Source organism: Monodelphis domestica, chromosome 3, assembly GCF_027887165.1.
Source record: "Monodelphis domestica isolate mMonDom1 chromosome 3, mMonDom1.pri, whole genome shotgun sequence".
In the NCBI taxonomy this organism is placed as follows: domain Eukaryota; kingdom Metazoa; phylum Chordata; class Mammalia; order Didelphimorphia; family Didelphidae; genus Monodelphis; species Monodelphis domestica.
The window spans coordinates 432613569-432634679 of NC_077229.1; the positions used below are offsets into that span (position 1 = coordinate 432613569).

Here is a 21111-nt window from a genome sequence, read left to right on the forward strand (position 1 = left end):
TATTGAGACCAGTGCTACAATAACCTTTGGTTTTTAAATTTGGGTTTTTACCTTATGGTTTATTTACATCACTTGCTGTTCAATAGGTTCTTAGGTCAAAGGTGTGCTGTTTGGTGGCTGCCATTGAGGTTTTGGTAGGATAATTGCATACCCAGGGTTTTGACTTGGTAGAGTGGGGAAAAAAGAATGGATCTAGAGTCATTCGACCTCCCTGTGTTTCAGTTTCCCTATCTTTAAAATGAAAAGGATTGTACTAGATAACCCCAGCACTTCCTTTCCTGCTGCAAATCTGTGGTCTTGTGACTTGAATTTGGGTACAGTCAGTGGCAATGACAGCAGATGCTGTTCTGTGTAATATCTGGGATGAGTCATAGATCCAGAGTTTACCTCCTTAAGTTACATTTGTGAACTTAGGACTGCAGTGACTAAAATACATTGTAAGAAATCTATTAAATTCTTAAATAAAATTTACATGTGAGATCTAGTTTTTTCCCTCATTTCATAAGCTATTCAGTCAAATGTGAACAAAGAAGTATATTTTTAAGTAATCTGGGAGCATATGTATTTAAAATGCATTCATTATTAGAACTCGAATAGTTGTTAAAATATCCAAAATGAAGGATTTTTTAGATGTAGATGAGAAAAGAGTGACCTGAATAGCTATTTAGAGATGTTTATTACAACATAATTCTTCTCAAAATCAATTTTTATAGTATTCTTGACTGTATAAAGTTCATTTCACTATCTTCTATTCTTGATTTATAGATGACTGTAATGCTAAACATATTGAAAAGAAATAGGAGTAAAATCACTGAGCACTTTGCTCTTTGACACCTTACTTAAATTTTAGTACTTGCTTTTGGGTTGAAAACATTTGAAGAAGTGATCCTTAGTATAGTGTTAATATCACACAGTTTCCAGGGATAGAGAGAATTCTTTCAATTTCCTTTTTTAACTTTATTTTGGTTAGGTGGTCATAGAAATGTAGGATTTAGAACTAGAAGGAACCTTCAAGATCATTTGATACAAAACACCTTGTTTTACATATGAGGAGATTGAGACCCAAAAGAGTCAAGTGACTTCCATTTTTGTAAGGTTAATGGACATTTGAACCCAGATCTTATTTCAAATTGAATTCCTACTTCGTGCCAGCATGCAATGTGAACAAACCATACTCCATAAATGCTACAGACATAAATTTAACAGAGGTTAACAGTAACAGTGGAGTGATTTAGGCTGTCTAAAAAAGAAGATTGGTACCTTCTCTTAAGCCAATTACGTTTTAGATATAGGCAAGATAGGTCTAAATGTAGAGTGTGGGGAAATTATTTTGCATGTAAATTTATACCTAGAATTTAAGACTTTCTTTGGGATTATATTTCTTACTGATTCAGCTTTTGGTTAGCTAGTTTACAGTGTGGAGTTAATGTTGCCCAGGATTGTAGAGTTAGGTCTTCATATTTTGTATTTTTAAAGCTCTTTTGAATCCATCCTCCCATTTTGGTATTCATAGGACAGAAAGTATTATAAGATATTATCATATAATGTCAAGAACATTGAATTTAGAATCAGAGTATTTGGACATCTCTGCCAGCGTTGTGAACTTGGACAAGTCACTAAAGTTTTGAGATATCCATTTTATTACTTTTAAAATGAGACATACTTTCAGTATTTGCCACACATAATTGTTAAGAAAGTGTCTTGGAAATTCTAACACACTGTTTAAATGTGAATTATTTCTTATTTGACATTTTGCCTCACATTAAACAATAAAGATTATTTGCTTTGGTTAATGATGCCTGTAAATGTTATGGGACACTGATTAGGTCTGTGCTTTGTAGAAAAAAGTTGTGAAGTGCTCAAGGTTATTTTGTGGAGGTCCGATAGCTAGCAAACTGTCTGAAAACCATAAGTTCCTTGCTTGTTACCAATTTATCTTAGTTTAGCTATCCTAATTCTTATAGCTTTCAAACTTATAATAATTTGATCTTTGTGTATAGATATGCAGTATTTGTGAATGACTAGTGCCCATCATTGATCAGCAGCTTGGTGGATTTTGCTAAGCTACCTTGTTCTTTTCTTTAGGATTTATACCAGAGAGACATAAAAAAAGTCTCCTGTTAATTGGGAAAGTGAGAGCATATCTGACCAAAGAATCACTTAGCCAGCCAGAACCAACTTGCTTTGGATGGGTTAAGACCCCTCAATCAGGCCAACTGCCATTACTTATAATGTAATTGGTTATCTGATCAGTGATTGACATCAGCTGATTAGTATGTTAGCCCTGAGGAAGCTGTGGTTTCAAGAAGAGCCTGACTTTGGATTCTGGGAAGCCTTGCTTCCAAAATCCTGGATCCAAGACTTTGGAACTGGGTGATCATGGGCAAGGCATTTAAACTTCTCCTAGCTTGTTTCCGCAACTGTAAAATAGGAATTTTATAATATCTAGTACCTACTTCATTACAAGGCTCACATTGGAAAGTATCTAAATTGTTTTGTAGACTGTCCTTTGCTACAGAAAATGCCAGTTTTTAAACATGATGATTAATCATATAGATTGAGTAAATGTACTTACTGTGAATTCTAACTAGAAAAGTTGACTTTTTATACTGTTGATAAAAATTATGTTGATAAAAATTATTAAAGGCATGAAAATTGACCCCTGTTATGAAATTCATAACCTGTGAAATCAAGGTTAATTTTAATTTATTGATGATTTTAATCAAAGCAAAACTTTTTTTACTTGATTTTTCTTCAGAATAGAAATGTAATTTTTTTTTATTATTGTTCAGTTGTTTTAAACTCTTCCTATACCCCTTTGGGGGTTTTCTAGCTCATTTTACAGATGAGGAACTAAGGCAAATTGTATTAACAGAGTCACATAGCTTCTAAGTGTCTGAGGCTAGATTTGAACTCAAGAATATAGATCTTCCTGATTCTAAGTTATATCTACTGTGCCTTCTAGTTGCTGTAGAAATGTAATTAGATATTCAGGCCCTGATAGTCACCATTGGCTAATTTCATTTATTATTTATTTATTCATACATTTATGTATGTATGTATGTATTTACTGTGGATTGGTTCCAAGGCAGAAGAGTAGTAAGGGCTAGGCAATGGAGGTTAAGTGACTTGTCAAGGGTCACACAGCTAGGAAGTGTCTGAGGTCAGATTTGAACCTAGGACTTCCTGTCTCTAGACCTGGCTCTCAATCCACTGAGCCACCTAGCTGCCCCCTGGCCAATTTTTTTATATAGTAACCCACTTTTTGAAAAAATGGATATTTTTAAGTAGAAGAGTATTGTCCAAGTTCAAAGATAGATTTTAACTCTTTAAGTGAGTTATATACTTTAGCTAATGTTAACAAAGTATCCAACTGACTTTTTTCAACTGTAGGGAATAATTTAGAATATAAAGTGGTGATGATGAATATGTACTTTTAATGGATTCTACATTTTCTTGCCCGCTTTTAGCCCTTGTTATAGTGACAGGAAGATTTTTTAAAGGCTAAAAGTTCTTTAGGAATTCTGAAAAGAAAGCTTATTGTGGATGGACTACACTAATTAAGGAAGAGTACATATAGGAAAGATGACTTGAGTAGGAATTTGAAAGAAATGTAAAATTTGCAGTTGCTGAGGCAAGTCAACCTATGTCAGGGAACAGGTGAACATGTTGGTTGAGTTTTTATAGTAGAAAGACACAGTTGCTCAGTTTTTTATAGACTGAATTTCATGTCTCTTTTAGCTAGTTAGGAGTTAGCTAGTTAGCTAGAGTTAGGAGTGATAAATAGTAAAAGTGCCAAGGATACCTCTAAGAATAAGGGGCTTTCTGTAGTCCTCTCTATATAATATGATATGATACACATTTATTTAGCTTCTATGTACCAGGAAGTCTGTGTGTTAAGTACTAGGGGTACATGTAAGAAAAAAGAAAAACTTTCCTCAAGAAGCTTACAGGAAGGTAGGGAAGACAATACAAAAAGAAGCTGAAAAGGTCATGGAGGGGGCCATGATGATAGTGGCATCTAAGTAAAGGAGCTGGGTCATTGGGAAATGAAGAGTTGTTTGGGTTTCTAGGCACTCTTTAAAATAGAGTTTTGTGAGAAGTTTTTTGGTTTTCTGCCTTCTAGCCTTTCAATTAGAGGAAAAGAATCAATGAGTGTGCTCATGAAGTTTGAGTATCAGAACTGATACAGTGTCCTTGATGATAAGTTTTCTGGCTGATGAATTTTTCCTTTGGGGAGAAAGGAAGGGAATGATGATGGTAAAAATGAATTAAATAGGCAAGGCTGGTGAGAAATGAAGAGTTGGATAGTCAACTACTGTCAAGTAGGCAGTTACCATTGCTAGGCCCTAGGAATGTAAAGGGAGTTCTCATTAAACTGGCCTGTGACCCTTTTCCTTAGTTCTTCCCATCATTTGATTCATTATATGCTTAGCTGTATATGGTACCAAAAAAGTATACTATGTAATGGGAAATCCAAGGTTACACATTCTGTACAGGTTGACCAATTGTGAGTAGGCAGTACAGTATAACAACTCATGTTGAGTTTTTAAAAAAACATTCTACCTTTTTTCCATTCTCAGATCAGGATATCTATCTTAGTTTGATGGAAAGAGAGGCAGCTAGATGGAACAATGGATAGAGTGCTGGACCTGGAGTCAGGAGTACATGAGTTCAGAACTGGCTTCAGACACTTCTTAGCTATGTGACCCTGGGCATGTCAATTAACCCTCTTTGCCTCAGTTTCTTCATGTGTAAAAACGAGCTGGAGAAGGAAATAGCAAGCCAGTCTATTATATTGGCCAGGAATGGGGTCACAAAGAGTCAGACATGACTGAAATGCCTGAACAACAACATTGATTTGATATCTGGCCTGCATCTTGATTCTTTTACATTCCAACTCTGTAACCCTGGGCCATTCTTCTAACCTGTGGACTTTGAACAAAAATGTTAATTCCTTTGAACCCTAGTCTTTTTATCTTTAAAGTTTCTTCCTAGGCTCTTTAGTCTCTTGAATTTATATCCTTTTTGGGCATCCTGTTTAAGGTAGCTTCTATAAATTTTCTTTCTCTGCCTGCCCACCATTGACTTCAATCCTTGCTCAATTTTCTTTCACTTTCATGCTCAGCACCTCTGTCCAACCACCTAAAATGAGCACTTCCTCCCTCCACTCTCTGGAATAATGGGGGTGGGGGGAGTCGGATGGGGTGTGGCTCACAGGCAGCTTGAAGTTTCAGTTTGGGGGCATGCAACTTGAAAACCTTCAACCAAGCTGATATATACCTTCTCTCTTCTGACACGATATCTGATGGAGACCCTCTTACTTCTTGCCTAGACTATTGCAGTTGCCTACTGATTGGTCTCCTTCCATCAGTAGCTTGCCATTCTATTCCACTTAACTGTCAAATTGATCTTTAAAAAAAATTTTTTTTAATTTAAAAATTATTTTATTTTTATTTTTTCAGATTGATCTTTTTAAAGCACAGGTGTGACCAAATGCAGGCTGAGCCCCTCTCCACCCCATTCACTAAATTATAGTGGCTCCTTTTTAGCTCTAGGAACCAATACAAAACTTCTTTTTACTTTAAAACAAAACAAAACAAAAAAAACAAACAAACTACCTTCTGTCTTAGACTGGATAAGACAGAAAAGGAGTAAGGGCTAGACAATTGGGGTTAAATAACTTGCTCAGGGTCACACAGCTAGGAAGTTTCTGAGGTCACATTTGAACCCAGGACCTCCTCTCTAGGCCTGGCTCTCAATCCTCTGAGCCACCTAGCTACCTCTTATTTTATTCTTTTAAAAATATATTTCTTTCATATTTATTCTTGATTTTTTGTTCTTCCAGATGAATTTTATTATTTTCTTTAGTTTTATGAAGTAACTTTTTAGTAGTTTGGTAGGGCATGTAATCTGTAGATTAATTTAGGTAGTATTTTCATTTTTATTATATTGACATTTTCTAATCATGAGCAATTAATATAATATCATTCCACTTATTTTAACCTGTTATAAATTTTGTAAAGGGTGTTTTGTAGTTAATATCTCCTGTATATATTTTGGTAGCTAGCACCCAGATATTATATATTTTTTGTAGTTATTTTGAATATTATTTCTTTTTCTCTCCCTGCTAGATTTTGTTGACAATATGTAGAAAGGCTGATGATTTTTGTGGGTATTCCTTATAGCTTGTTAATTTCTGGTCATTATTTTAATTTTTTAAAATTGAATCCTTGGGGTTCTTTAGGAAATCTATCTTTTTGGGGGCAACTGGGTGGCTCAGTGGATTGAGAACCAGGCCTAGAGACGGGAGGTCCTAGGTTCAAATTTGGCCTTAGACACTTCCTAGCTGTGACCCTGGGCAAGTCACTTGACCCCCATTGCCTAGCCCTTACCACTCTTCTGCCTTATTAGTTCCAAGACAGAAAGTAACGGTTTAAAAAAAACAACAACTATCTTTTTGCCTACAAAAGCACCAATTTTGTTGCCTCTTTGCTTATGCTTATTCCCTTAACTTTTTTTGTTGTAATTATATAGATATAATTTTAAGAACTTTATCAAATAATTGTGGCAGTAGTAGTTCAGAGAAATCAAAGTTGAATGCGTAGAGTTAGGATGCATCTGTGTAGAGGTGTTAAATGAAACCATGGGAGCTGACTTGGCCAATATGAGAGAGTATAGAAATAGAACACAAGAAGTCTAAGGGTCAAACCTATGTAGACACACATGCTCAGGAGACAGATAATAAATGTGACTTGTAAAAAGAAGTCAGAATAATAGAACTGTAAGAGAGTGATATTGGGGAAATCAAGTGAGATAATGTGATTCAAGAGATGGAGAGGTTTTTTAATACATCTGTAGAGGGGCAAGTAACTGTAAGATGAAGAGTGAAAAATAACCATTGGATTTTGCAAATGAGAAATTGCAAATATAGATGTTGGAAAGCATAGCTTCAGTAGAGTAATAGAAATGGAAAGCAAGCTGCTCTTCCTAATAAAGTTCTTCTAGCATCACAGAAGTATAGTCAACGAAACTGACACATCAGCCATATTTGACAAATTTATTTCCCACTAATGCTGTATCACTTTCTGCCAGAAGGGAAGAATATTTTGCCATTAATACTCCAGAGTCAGAATTAGTTATTGTATTAACCAGAATTCTTATGGTTTTCAGAGTTGTTTTCCTTTATTATATTGAGGAGCATTGTAAATGGTTCTCTTGTTTCTGCTTACTGCACTTTGCATTACTTCATATAATACTTATCAGGTTTCTCTGAATTATTCATTTATTGTTTCTTATGACTCAGTATTTTATTATGATCACATATTACAATTTGTCCAGCCATTCCCCATTTTGGGAACACTCGTTTCATTTTTGGTTCTTGATCCACAAAAAATCATGTCCTAAAGTTTTTTTGTTTCTTTTCTCTCCCTGAAGTTTGTGTATGCCCAGTGGTATCACTGTGCCAAAACTTATTTGGTGACTTTTCCAGTAACATTCTGAATCATTTCAAGATGGTTAACTCAATTCACAACTCCCCAGCAGTGCATTAGTATGCCTCTCTTTGTTGTTTTCACAGTCTTTCCAACATATATTTTTATTTTTATCCTTTCCAGTCTAGATAGGAAATGAAATCGCAGAGATGTTTTAATTTACATTCATCTTATCAGTGATTTGTGTGGTGCAGTGATTAAAGAGCCAGTCTTGAAACCTTGAAGACCTCAGTTCAATTTCCACTTTTGACCCATAGTGGCAGTGTGACCTTGGACAAGTTTGAACCTCTCAGTCCTTTAGGCCAGAATGGAGCTCACAGCACTCCTAAGTATGGCCTAAACCTGATTAAAAAATAGTTCCTATTCTATTTTAATGTTGATAATTAATTGAAAAAGAAACCTATATGTACCTATAGTTTTTTTAAGTCAGTATGTGGCTTGTAGTGACCATTAAATACGGTTTAGTGACCTTTTCTATTTGAATTTTAAATCACCCCACTAGGCAACTTTTGAAGACTAAGAGTTGTAGACAAACAGGCTTCCCTGCACTGGTAGAGGGATTTTCCTTACCTGAGAATTTCCTATACGAATGAAATCACAAGGCTAGGTGTTGTCCCTGACTGTGTTCTTTCCTTAGTTCTTGATGGATTGAATGTCTTTTCTTTCTTTTTTAAAAAAATTGCTTATTCCCATCCATTGAATATTCACTCAAATATCAGGGAATGGTTTAGTCTATATTTACATTGCTTCCTTATATATTGTATAACATGACTTTATCAGATATTTGATGTAAAAATTTTTTTTCATTAACATGTTTTTGTCATTTAGGGTTAGGGTTAGGGTTTAAGTCAGAGAGAGACAGAGAGAGAGAGAGGGGTTAGGGTTAGGGTTTAAGTCAGAGAGAGACAGAGAGAGAGAGAGGGAGTTTCATGAATAAGGAATAGAGAGAATGTCAGTCTGTTTGGATTGTAGAGGTTGGGAGGGAGAGTAATGTCCAATGAGGCTGGACAGATAGGTTGTGTAGGGTTTTAAAAGCTGAACAAGAAATTTATATTTTATCCTAGCAGGGGAACCATATGGTTGTATTTGTGTTTAAGGAAAATTGATTTCCCAGCATCAGCTTTCTTGGATTTAATTATTATCTCTATGCTGATGATTCTCAGGTCTACTTATCCAGCCTTATCCTTTTTCCTGACCTCTAGTCTCATATCTCCAGTAAGAAATAGTAAACCTTAGGTCAAGCACAGCTTGAAAGTATGATTGTCCCACTTTTATTCCTTGTAGCATACTGTCCCCAAAGAAATGATTATGTCTGTGGTGACAATATGCATTTGTCTTTAAATCTTGATTTTCTTATAGTTTGAGAGGAGTGAACAAACTGTAGAATATGGAGATTGTGAATAGAAAGAGTGTGAATATGGTAGTACCCTCTATCACAGCTTAAGCTTCAGTTGTGACTTCTAGGGCAAAGGAATTCTTTGTGATCATGCCTTCATTCCTACAAGTAAAAATTGACTGCTTTAAAAAATCTGATTTCTCATTAGTTCATTACTTTCTTTCTTCCACATTACCAATACAATGAACCATTACCTCTTTGTTCCCTCTGTCTAAGGCATCCCTTTCCCCTTGATACAAGTCTTTTCCTTTTCTGGCTTCAAATGCCAGATCATTCATAGGAAATGAAAAAGCTTTAAAAAAATTCTTGTAATCACAACTCAATTTAAAATAAAGCTTCCTTATTTATGGCAGAGAAATATATTTTGGAGTTTGTGATAGAGGAAATATTTTTTTATGGATTAATGTAATGAAGGATAACTTTTTGATCTCAATGCTTGAGTGTGATGGAAAACCATGTTCACTGTGTTCTACAATTAGAAACATATTATATAATTAACTATAAGTTCCATGCAGTCTTCTTTTTCTCCTTAATAAATATCACTATAATACATTTTTTTTGATAGTAACTTCAGTTTTGTGAAATAGCATTTCTTAGCTGTGGAGCTTAAGGGAATAGTTCTTTTAGAATGCATATACTGACATTTATGATTAACGGAAGTGGAAAAGCCTTTTTTTAAAAGTATTTTTAATTTGAAAAAATTTTAGCAGCCTAAACTTTTAAAATTACTGTTTTATTAAAGCCATTTGAGTTTTATCTTGGACTCTGCTATCTTTTTTTTTTTTGAGACTTGTTATTGAAATGAAAATAGTTGTCAGCTGGGTTTCTAGCTTCTGGATATAGAAAACGTGTATTATCAATTATTTAGATACTACAAAGCTAATTTCTTACCTATTAGTCTACAAAGAACAATCCAAGCTTTCCAGATTGTCAGAACCTTGGGTTCTGTTAAGATAGGACTTTGGATAAAGGGAAAAACAAGAGGAAAAAAGATGTAAAAATCTACTTTATTGTTTTGGAAGGGAAAGGAATAAGGGCTTAGGGGTTTACTTTGCTTATTCTTGTTTAAAAAACTAACTATGCTAAGTTACTAAACTAAAACTTACCCAAGTTCCCAAATCTTACTCAGCAGGGGTCCAAAAAACCAGTTAGAGCCAGGATCTGTTGTTGTTAGATGTCAAAGCAAGTCCTGATGTCCAAGTGAGACTGAATGCTGCCAGCAGCTCCATACAGGAACCCTTCCTCAGTTCAACAAAGGGAAAAACCTCTTCAGACCTTCCTCTTGACTTCCTCTGGAGACCAGAAGAAAAAGTCCTTTGGGGCAAGATGGAGTTTTCCCAGATCCTCCAGCTCAGGCTCCCATTGACCTTTGGTCACATGCCACTGTCAGTCATACCTAGGTTTGCACTTTTCAGGTTTTGCACAGTTTTGCAAATTGCAAACCTTTCCATCCTTTATCATAGTTCTGACTTCAATATCCTAATACATCTGTGATATTCTTGATGTGAATATTTCCTAGTGGTGGAGCTTCCAACCCATTCATACTCTTCCATAATATTACTATAGTACATAAACTTTGTGTGCTGTGGGATTTCTTATTCTTTTGAAATTGTGTAAGTATCAGTAGAGTTCAGGGATTCCAGTATTTTTATGTTTAACTAGAGTTCATGTATAATTTATATAAATATTAATGAATGTCATTTTTATAATAGAGTAATCTTTTAAAACTAAAACCCCAAAACATATACTCACATAAACAAGTGATAAATCATATATTTTCTCTGGGTTTCAACTCCTACAGGTCTTTCTTTAGACATGGATAGCATTCTTTCTCATAAGTTCCTATGGATTGTCCTAGATCATCGCATTGATATTAGTAGCAAAGTTTATTAATTTGATTGGCCCACAATGTTTCAGTTACTATGTAATATTCTCCTAGTTCTGCTTATTTGACTCCACATCAGTTTATGGAGGTCTTTTTAGTTCTTATAGAAATCAATCAAGTCATCATTCCTTGTAGCACAATTGTATTCCATAATCATCATATACCACAATTTATTCAACCATTCCCCAATTGAGGGACTTCCCCTTATTTTCCAATTTTTTTGCTACCCCAAAAAGCATAGCTATAAATATTTTTTTACAAATAGATCCTTTCCAAGGGAAAAAATATTGATATAGTACCTACCATGTGCCAGACACCACTGTGCTAATAACCACTTTTGCTATTCATTTAATTCTCACAACAGTCCTACAAGGATGTTATTATCTGCATTTTACAGTTGAGGAAAATGAGGCAAAGAGTGGTCAAGTGACAGGACAGGATTACACAGCTATTAAATATCTGAGGCCATATTTGAACTCAGGTCTTCCAGGGGCACACTTAAGGTCTGCTAGGAGTGAAGGGAGTCAGGTAGACATAACTTCCTGAGTTCAAATCCTGTCTCAGACACTTACCAGCTGTGTGACTCTGGGGAAGTCACTTCACCCTGTTGGCCTCAGTTTCTTCGTTTGTAAAATGAGCTAGAGATGGAAATGGCAAACCAGTCCAATATCTTTTCCAAGAAAACCCCAAATAGGGTCATGAAGAGTTGGGCCCTACTGAAAAGGACAGAACAACTTCTTGACTCCAAGCTCAGGACTCTAGTCTCTATGTTAGCCTAGCTGCCTCTGTTAAGGAATCTCTATATTGCCTATATATCACAGAGCATAATGACTATTTGTCTTTCCTAAACTATTCTTGCCTCGTATTCTGGTCACACATTTCTCTGATAAAACCCTTTAAACTACTTTTCCTACACAACTTTTTTATTAGTAATATGGTACTACTCATGCTTCTTTGTCCTTCCTAACCCTTTGAATGGCTTGCAACTTGAATTCTTCAAAGATTATACCTTATATCATCATTGGAGAAAAATGTTTTTAGTATTTTCTTTTTTTAAGCCAACTCTGTCACTTTCCAGTGATCATTTCTAGCCTTATAACAGAATCCTACCCTGTAAGAAGTATAGTTGAGCTAAATATTGTCTGACATGTTGCCTATGTCTGAAAACCTAAGCTTAATTCCTTATGTCTAGTTAACCACCTCTCCACTAATAGACAGGAAGAATGCTTCACTGTTAACATATGAAATTTTGATCGAGTAGTGTAGCACATTGATCAGAGTTCTGAAGGTTTTCAATGTTGTTTTCCTTTTTATTATTGTGATCCTATTATGGTTACCACTTATTTCACTCTACCTCAGTATATTCAAGCCATCACAAAGTTTCTTGGAATTTCTCATTTTTAATTAATTTTTGGCACAATAATATTCAAATAGGACAATTTGATCAGCCATTCTCCAGTCATCACTTGGTTTCTAGTTCTTTGATTCTCTGAGAAGTGTTGCTATAAATATTTTTGTAAATATGGAACCTTTCTCTTATGTCTTTGAAGTGCCTGGTGCACATGCCTAGTAGTGCTCTCTTTGGGTCAGAAGGTATGTTCAATTTAGTGACCTTAGGTTTTTCCAAGTTGTTTTCCAGAATGGCAAAGTATCAAATTGAAGGTGTACGTATTGTTTGTCTTCCTATACTTCTTCCAACATTTACCATTTAAATATTCTTTCATCTTTGACAATGTTTATAAACTGAAACTTTTGTTACTTTAATTTGAATTTCTCTTAACAGAGATTTGAAACATTCAGTTATATGCAGAGCTGGTCATATCATTATCTTGCCATCATCCACAAATGTTCTATTTTCATTTTCATGAACAATAAAAATCTGTTACCTGGTTATAATCTTTCATCACTTCATCTTTTTCCTTACAACAGCGAGCGCTGTTTTTCACGCTTACCTTGATCTCTATTCCCTCCTTCTCTCTTCCCTCCAGACCTTTCCCAGGCCATCATCCCTAAACTAGCTATAAGTCTCTCTCCTTCCCAATGGCAATCCATTGGTGAGCCACTTCATCTCTTTGCCATGAGTTACTTTTAAGTTTCTTGTCCCCCTTATTCTGTCACCAGTTAAATCTTGCCAAACTTCAACCTTGGATTATTTCCACTGTCCACCTCCTTCACTTCTGTTAGTGTGCTGCTTAATAGATCCGGAGTAACTCACACATCTTTCTTGATAGGATTCACTATAGATTTGTATTATCTAATCAACACTAGTAATCCTTGCTGCAAGTCAATCTATTACTCTTTCCTAATTGATAGTGTGCTCTAATCACTAAAGTAAGAGTTGTTTATGAGGGCAGCTATGGGTCACTTGGAATAGAGTGCTGGGAATTGGGAAGGCTCCTCTTTTTGAGTTCAAATGTGGCCTCAGACACTTTTATTAGTTATGTGACCTTAGTCACAGGTCACATAACCTTGTTTGCCTTCGTTTCATCATCTGTAAAATGAGCTAGAGAAGGAAATGGCAAACCATTCCAATATCTTTGCCAAAAATCCCCAAATGGCTCATGTAGAGTTTGACATGATTGAAAAAGACCAAACAACAATAACAACAATTGATTACCTGTTTTAATCACTAAAGTAACTGTCAAAAACCTTCTGATCTCTTCTCAAGACTCCTGAAACACTTAGGAACTCACCTCATACTTCAGTAAAAAAAAACAAGGCTATTCACTAAGAGGTCCCTCCTTCCCCCTGTACATTTCTCATATCCTTTTGAAGAAATATTTCACTATTTCCTCTTTTGTTCTAGGTAACTGATGAGTTGGATTTTTTTCTTGCCAAGGCCATACTCCTTTACAGAAACCCTTGATTATATTACTTCTTTTTTTTTCTCCAACAAATTGCCCTCACTATCATCTAAACAAGTTCTGAAATCTTCAGCCTCTCCTTGCTATCTACAAGCACTACCAGATCTCCTCCTATACTTAAAACCCCTCACTCAATCCTACCTTCCTTGTTAGCTATCTTCCTATCTTTCTTATCCCCTTTTTTGCCGACCTTATCGAAAAATTTATGCATTGTATCTTCACTTCCTCTCATTTCACTCTTTTTTTTTTAACCCTTCTGTCTTAGAATCAATATATTGTGTATTGGTTCCAGGGTAGAAGAGCAATAAGGACTAGGCAATGGGGATTAAGTGACTTGCCCAGGGTCACACAGCTAGGAAGTGTCTTAAGGTCACATCTGAACCCAGGACTTCCCACCTCTAGGCCTCATTCTCAATCCACTGTGTCACCTAGTTGCACCCTTTCCTTTTGCTCTCTTTTAAACCCTCTGCATTAAGATGTTCAGCCTTACTGTTCACTGAAAATACTTTTTTCAGTTATCAATAGTTTTTTTTGAAGACATTTTTAATGGAAAAAAGTTTATTTTGACATTAATAGTAATTAAAATGAACATTTTATATACAAAGTAGGACTAAAAGGGGATTTTACATAGAATCGAATCTAATATTTACAGCTTGCTTTTATTTTTAAATACATAATAAATTTAACATGTAACTTTCAAAGTACTTCCCTCCTTCATCCTTTTTTCCTCCTTCCTTGTCTCCTTATCTCTCTTCCTGACTTCCCTTATATAATCTCTCTGCAGTCCCATTGGGGAACAAACTCAGAAAAAAAAAACCCCTTTGTAACAAATATGCATAGTCAAGTAAAACAAATTTATGAATTGGCCCTCTGTAAATATATGTCCTTAGTCTATATTTTTATACATAACTACCCTGTCAGGAGGTAAAGAGTATCCTTCACCACTAGTCCTCTGGAACTCCAATTGGTCATTGCATTGATTAGAGTTCTTAAGTCTTTTAGATAAGTTTTCAGTGCAGAATTGTTATTGTATAAATTGTTCCCTTTGTTCTTCTTTTCTTTGTATCAGTTTATACAAGTCTCTCCAGGTTTCTCTAAAAGAGCTTCTTTTGTCTTCCCCTTCCTTTTTTGTACACTGCAGTTAAATTGGCCTTTTCTCTATTCCTCACTCATAATACTCCATCTTCAATCTATGGTCTTTGCACTGATCACCCCTCAAGCTTGTAATGCATTCCCTTCTTACCTCTACTTCCACCTCCTTAGAGTTCCCTTAATCTGAGATTCAGTTTAGGCACCATCTTCTGCAAGAAGCCTTTGATAATTTCTCTCCTCTGCCCACCCTCAGCTGCTAAATTTCTATGTATGTTTTTATATATAAGTACATATACATGTTTATGCTAACTATCTCTTTATGCTGCATATATTAAAATATATTTTTAAAAATTTTGTTAACTATTTCCCAATTACATGTAAAATTTTTAATAATAACTTTTCAAAATTTGGAGTTCCTAATTCTCTCTTTTCCCTCTCTTATTTTTTTTTAAACCCTTACCTTCCATCTTTGAATCAATACTGTGTATTGGCTCCAAGGCAGAAGAGTGGTAAGGGCTAGGCAATGGGGGTTAAGTGACTTGCCCAGAGTCACACAGCTGGGAAGTGTCTGAGATCAGATTTGAATCTAGGACCTTCAGTCTCTAGGCCTGGCTCTCAATCCACTGAGCTCCTCAGCTGCCCCCCCCCCCTCTTATTTTTTTGAGGAAGTTTATTATTGATTATACATGTGAAGTCACTGCATATACTTTTGTATCATCTAATCATCACCCCCTTTAGAATGTAAGTTTCTTTCATCATGTTTTTTATCCATTGCTTAGTGTAAAAACCAGTACATGGTAAATACTTAATAAATAATTGTTGTTGATTAAATGTTTCATTCCTTTCATATTCTATAATTTCTTCAGTCATTCCCCAATTAATGAGTATCCCCATAGTTTTTAATTCTTTGTCAAAATTAAGTTGATATAAGTATTTTCATACATATGGATCCTTTTCTAATTTTTTTTTGTCTCCTTGGGAACATAGGCTTAGTAGTGGTATCTTTTTCCTTAAAGTATTTATATGCACAATTTAGATATTTTTCGGCTATAATTCCAATTCTCTTTATTGTCTAAAACCAGTCTAGCCAATGTCTCTGCAACACTGCATCAGTGTGCTTGTTTCCATGCAAAATTTTGATAATTTTTCTCATGTTTGCCTATCTATGGGTATGATATATTACATTTTTATAATTATTAATGATTTATAGTAATTTTTCATATAATTGTTGCTTAACTTGGATTTTTTCATTTGGGAACCATTTGTTCATATACTTTGACTGAACATTTATCTAGTAGAGAATGGTTCTTGTTCTTATAAACTTGAATCAATCTCTTACATGTCTTGAATATGAGAATTTTATCAGAGAAACTTCTTGCCAGAGATTTTTTCCCCAATTAATTTTTAAATTTAAACTTGAATTAATTTAATTCAATTCCCTGGTTAACTTTAAAATTTTAAGGCCATTAGTTTTGTTTTTATATATAACCTTTAAGATTTTGTGAAATCAAAATTATCCATTTTTATCTTCTGTAAACCTACCTGTCACTATCCCTTTTTTGAGCCTTATAATAATAAACCCTTATACTGGTTGTGAAAAGTATTACTTTTCTTGTGCTTCTATTTTTCTTATATGACTTTTTATATCTAGGTCCTGTATTCCCTTACATCTCTTAATCTCTTAATTGCCTAACCTTTACTCAGGCATTATTCATCTTGATCTCTGCAGTATTTGAAATGCTGATCATCTCCTTTATAGGTGCTCCCTTTTCATTGTTTTTTGTGACTGTGATCACCCCATCTCAGTTTCATTTCTCAGATTTTCATCCTGTGAAGTCCACTAACTGTAGGTGACCCCCAAGGTTCTGTACTGGTATTTCCATTTTTCCCCTATGTTTTCTCACTTGGTAATCTCATCAGCTGCCATAGGTTCAGTTATCAAATTTATGAAGATGTTTTCTAGATTTGTATATCTAGCCCTAACTTCTCTTCTAAAATATAATCTCCAGTCTCCAAATGCTTTTGAGTTAGATACCCAAGATATCCACTGTAGCCATCTCAAACTCAACATGTCCCAAAGAGAACTCATTATCATCTCTCTCACTAACCTGTTCTCTTCCGTTCTGAACTTCTTTATTATTGCTGAGGGTGCCTCCATTCTCCCATTCACACAGGTTCAAAACCTCAGTTTTAATCTTTAATCCTCATCTGAACTCACCCTATATATCTAATTAGTTGCCAAGTTCTTGTTCTTTCTATTATCACAACATTACTTCTTTGTGCTGCTGGTTTTCTACTCAGTCAGCCACCATCCTTGTTAAGTATCCATTACCTCTCTCTTGAAGTATTAAAAGGTTTTTCTAATTTGTCTTCCTCCCTCTAGTCTTTATCTACTTTAATGCATCTAACATACAGCTGCCAGAGTAATTTTTCCAACATTTAGGTATCAGCATATTATGCTCCTACTCAGTTAACTTTACTGGCTCCCTTAATACCTTGAGGAACAAATATATAAGTTATTTTCAGGTATTTAAAATCTTTCATAGTCTGGTCTCTGCCTTCTTTTCCAGACTTCTTATGCTATATTCCCGCACATACTCTAGACTGTAGAATACCTTTATATTGGTTATCCTTTTTGTTTTGAATTCTCTGCATCTTAAGAGTGCTGGCTTCCTTCAAGACTTTAAGACTTAGCTAAAATTTCTTTTAGACTAGGCTTTTCTTGTTCCTTTTTCCTTCTCTCCCTCTAGCTTCTAGAGCCTTCCCCTCTGGATTCACCTTCCTGTTATATATGTATCCTGTATGTGTCTTAATTATTTATATGTCTCATTGCTAGAATGTAAGCTCCTTGAGGGCAGGATTCTTTTCTGGGCATAGTACCTGGAGGGTAGTAAATGTAAATGTAGTAAACAATAAATAGTTATCAATTGATTGAAAGTGAAGGATGGCATGCTTTGATTGGCAGTCAGATTCCAACAATTCCTTCTTTGGCTGTGGATAGCTTTTTTTTTTTAAAGTATCATGAGATCCTTGGAGTTATCTTGGAACATTGTTTTGCTGATGATACTTTAGTCCTTCATAGTTGATCATCATATAATATTTCTGTTATGGTGTACAATATTTTTCTGTTTCTACTTATTTCATTTTCCCCTATTTCGTATAAATCTCAGGTTTTTCTGAACTCATCCTGTTCATCATTTCTTATGGAGCAATGGTATTCCATTACAACTATATGTCACAGTTTGTTCAGGCACTCCCCAATTGATGGCGACCCCCTTAGTTTCCAATTCTTTGCCATTACAAAAAGAGCTATTAATATTTTTGTACCAGTAGCTCCTTTCCCCTATTTCTGATCTATTTGCAATACAGATCCAGTTATTGTATTGTTGGCTTCAAAGGGTATGCATAGTTTTATGACCCTTTGTGCATGGTTTCATATTGCTCTTCAGCATGTTTGTATTAGTACCACAGGGATAGGTCTTTAGGAACCCATCAACTCCTTTCACTGTTGTGCTTAATCTGAATGCTTTAGTTCTCCCTTTAAGACCTTCTGTGCTGGTCTCTGAAGCCTCCATGCTGAGGCTTGTTAGATTTAATATGGTTGAAGGCCTTAAACTGTACCAGTTAAAAGAGTGATGTTGTAAACTGTAGTGAGTTAAAATGGTGGAAGATATAAATTGTGATAGATATGAGAGGGTGAGTAAATTTGACCGCAGAAAATATGTTTCACTACAGTGTCTTGGTTTTTAAATCAAATATAAGGTGGTCGCCAGGAAAATATTCCCAATTATTCAAATACCCAAGTCAACTGGGTTTTATAGAGATTTTAATTAATACAAATGTGGAATTAAAGAAAAGAGAGAAAGAGAGAAAAAGGAAATAAGTATGAAGGGCCTTAAGCCAACATGGCCTAGACCTGAGTCTTAAGAGAGAGAGAGATCAGTCAGTCAGTCTTTTAACAGTCACCACAAGGTCTGTCTAAGCAAGGATTCTAGTGACACCAGGTCAGCTCCATCTCAGCTGACTTCACCGGAGAGAGTTCCAGCCAGAGTCCTACTTAAAGAGCCTTCCAGCCAGAGACTGTTCCAAAGGGCCTCTCTCCAGAGCCTCCAGAGGGACAGAGTCCCCTCAGAGGAGCTCCAGCGAGACCTCCTTAGAGATTGTCCTCCAAGAGCTTCCCTTCTCCAGAGCCTCTCTCAAGAGATTCTTCCCAAGCGATCCTCATCAGAGATCCTCCAAAAGGATTTTTCTTCTCAAGAGATTCTGCTTTTTCTTATATAGGGGTTTTTCTCCTATGTCACCTCCCCTAAGTCCTTACATCTACCAATCACTGTAGACGTTTTCCAAAGGACTACCCATCTGAATTCCTGCTAAGTCGACTAATCTCCTCAGTAAGTCTGAACCAGTGAAAACACAGATGAGTCAACTAATCTCATTAAGAGAAAACTTGCCCGACCCTTTTAGGTACCTAGCATCTCATTGTATCAATTCTAAAAAACAGGCATGGCTCAAAGAACTCCTTGCCCTATTATAAGCATGGGTCCAAGTACTTTCATTGTTTAGCAAGGGGTTTTCTCCCCTAAAGCAGTCTTAAGTACGGGTGGAGTAGAGGTCCTCCCATAGCAAGGATTTTTCTCCCCTAAAGCAGTCTTAAATACGGGTGGAGTAGAGCTCCTCCCATTTCTGATCCTGGCGAGTTCTCACATCAAAATGGGGAATGTTTCCCAGTAGAGAATTTGTTCCAATGGAGGATTCCTCAATGTGGAAATTTTTAACATTCACAAGTCTGAGAAATTTCAAGATTTACAGGCTTGATTGATTGTGGATAGCTTTAATTTCTTCATTTGTGCACTTTTTTTTCTTTTCCTGTGAATATGTGTGTGTGTCACTTTGGGAATGTTTTTTATTCATATGGGCATATTAAAATTTCTGATGTATTTTGACTATTATACCTTTGTGAGAGAACATATCTTGCTAGGATTTTTCCTAATTAAATGTATGTTATCCTAACTACATTTATTTTGTCCATGAAAAAACTTTTCAATTGTATGTAATTGAAATTGTCTATTTTTAAAGTCATTGTTATACATCATTTAGTTAAATAATCATCCTTTGGCTATAGTTATAGTAAGTATTGCCTTTCTTTATACTTTAATTTTTTTTAAACATTATTTTATTTAGTCTTTTCCAAACATTATTCATTGGAAACAAAGATCATTTTCTTTTCCTCCCCTCCCCCCCACCTCTCCCATAGCTGACGCAGGATTCCACTGGGTATCACATGTGTTCTTGATTCGAACCCATTTCCATGTTGTTGGTATTTGCACTAGAGTGTTCATTTAGAGTCTCTCCTCAGTCATATCCCCTCAACCCCTGTAGTCAAGCAGTTGCTTTTCCTCAGTGTTTTTACTCCCACAGTTTATCCTCTGCTTGTGGATAGTGTTTTTTAGATCCCTGCAGGTTGTTCAGGGACATTGCATTGACCCTAATGGAGAAGTCCATTACCTTTGATTGTACCACAGTGTATCAGTCTCTGTGTACAATGTTTTTCTGGTTCTGCTCCTTTCACTCTATATCACTTCCTGGAGGTTGTTCCAGTTTCTACTTTATTATTCCTTTGAGCACAATAGTATTCCATCACCAACACAGACCACAATTTGTTCAGCCATTCCCCAATTGAAGGGCATCCCCTCGTTTTCCAATTTTGGCCACCACAAAGAGTGCAGCTATGAATATTCTTGTACAAGTCTTTTTCCTTATTGTCTCTTTGGGGTACAAACCCAGCAGTGCTATGGCTGGATGGAAGGGCAGACAGTCTTTTATCGCCCTTTGGGCATAGTTCCAAATTGCCCTCAGAATGGTTGGATCAATTCACAACTCCACCAGCAATGAATTAGTGTCCCTACTTTGCCACATCCCCTCCAGCATTCATTACTTTCCTTTGCTGTCATGTTAGCCAATCTGCTAGGTGTGAGGTGATACCTCAGAGTTGTTTTGATTTGCACCTCTGATTATAAGAGATGTAGAGCACTTTTTCATGTGCTTATTAATAGTTTTGATTTCTTTGGCTGAGAACTGCCTGTTCATGTCCCTTGCCCATTTATCAATTGGAGAATGGCTTGATTTTTTGTACAATTGATTTAGCTCTTTGTAAATTTGAATAATTAAACCTTTGTCAGAGGTTTTTATGAAGATTGTTTCCTAATTTGTTGCTTCCCTTCTGATTTTAGTTACATTGGTTTTGTTTGTACAAAACCTTTTTAATTTGATGTATTCCAAATTATTTATTTTGCATTTTGTGACTCTTAAGTCTTGCTTGGTTTTAAAATCTTTCCCTTCCCAAAGATCTGACATCTGTCTGAGATCTGGGACTGCAAGGCC

General features: G+C 35.6%; 1 protein-coding gene across 5 annotated transcripts in view; it reads left to right on the top strand.

The window, feature by feature from the left end:
• The window catches only part of WDR7 (WD repeat domain 7), a 579662-nt gene that overhangs the window by 7197 nt on the left and 551354 nt on the right, over positions 1-21111 (top strand). The window lies entirely within an intron of this gene.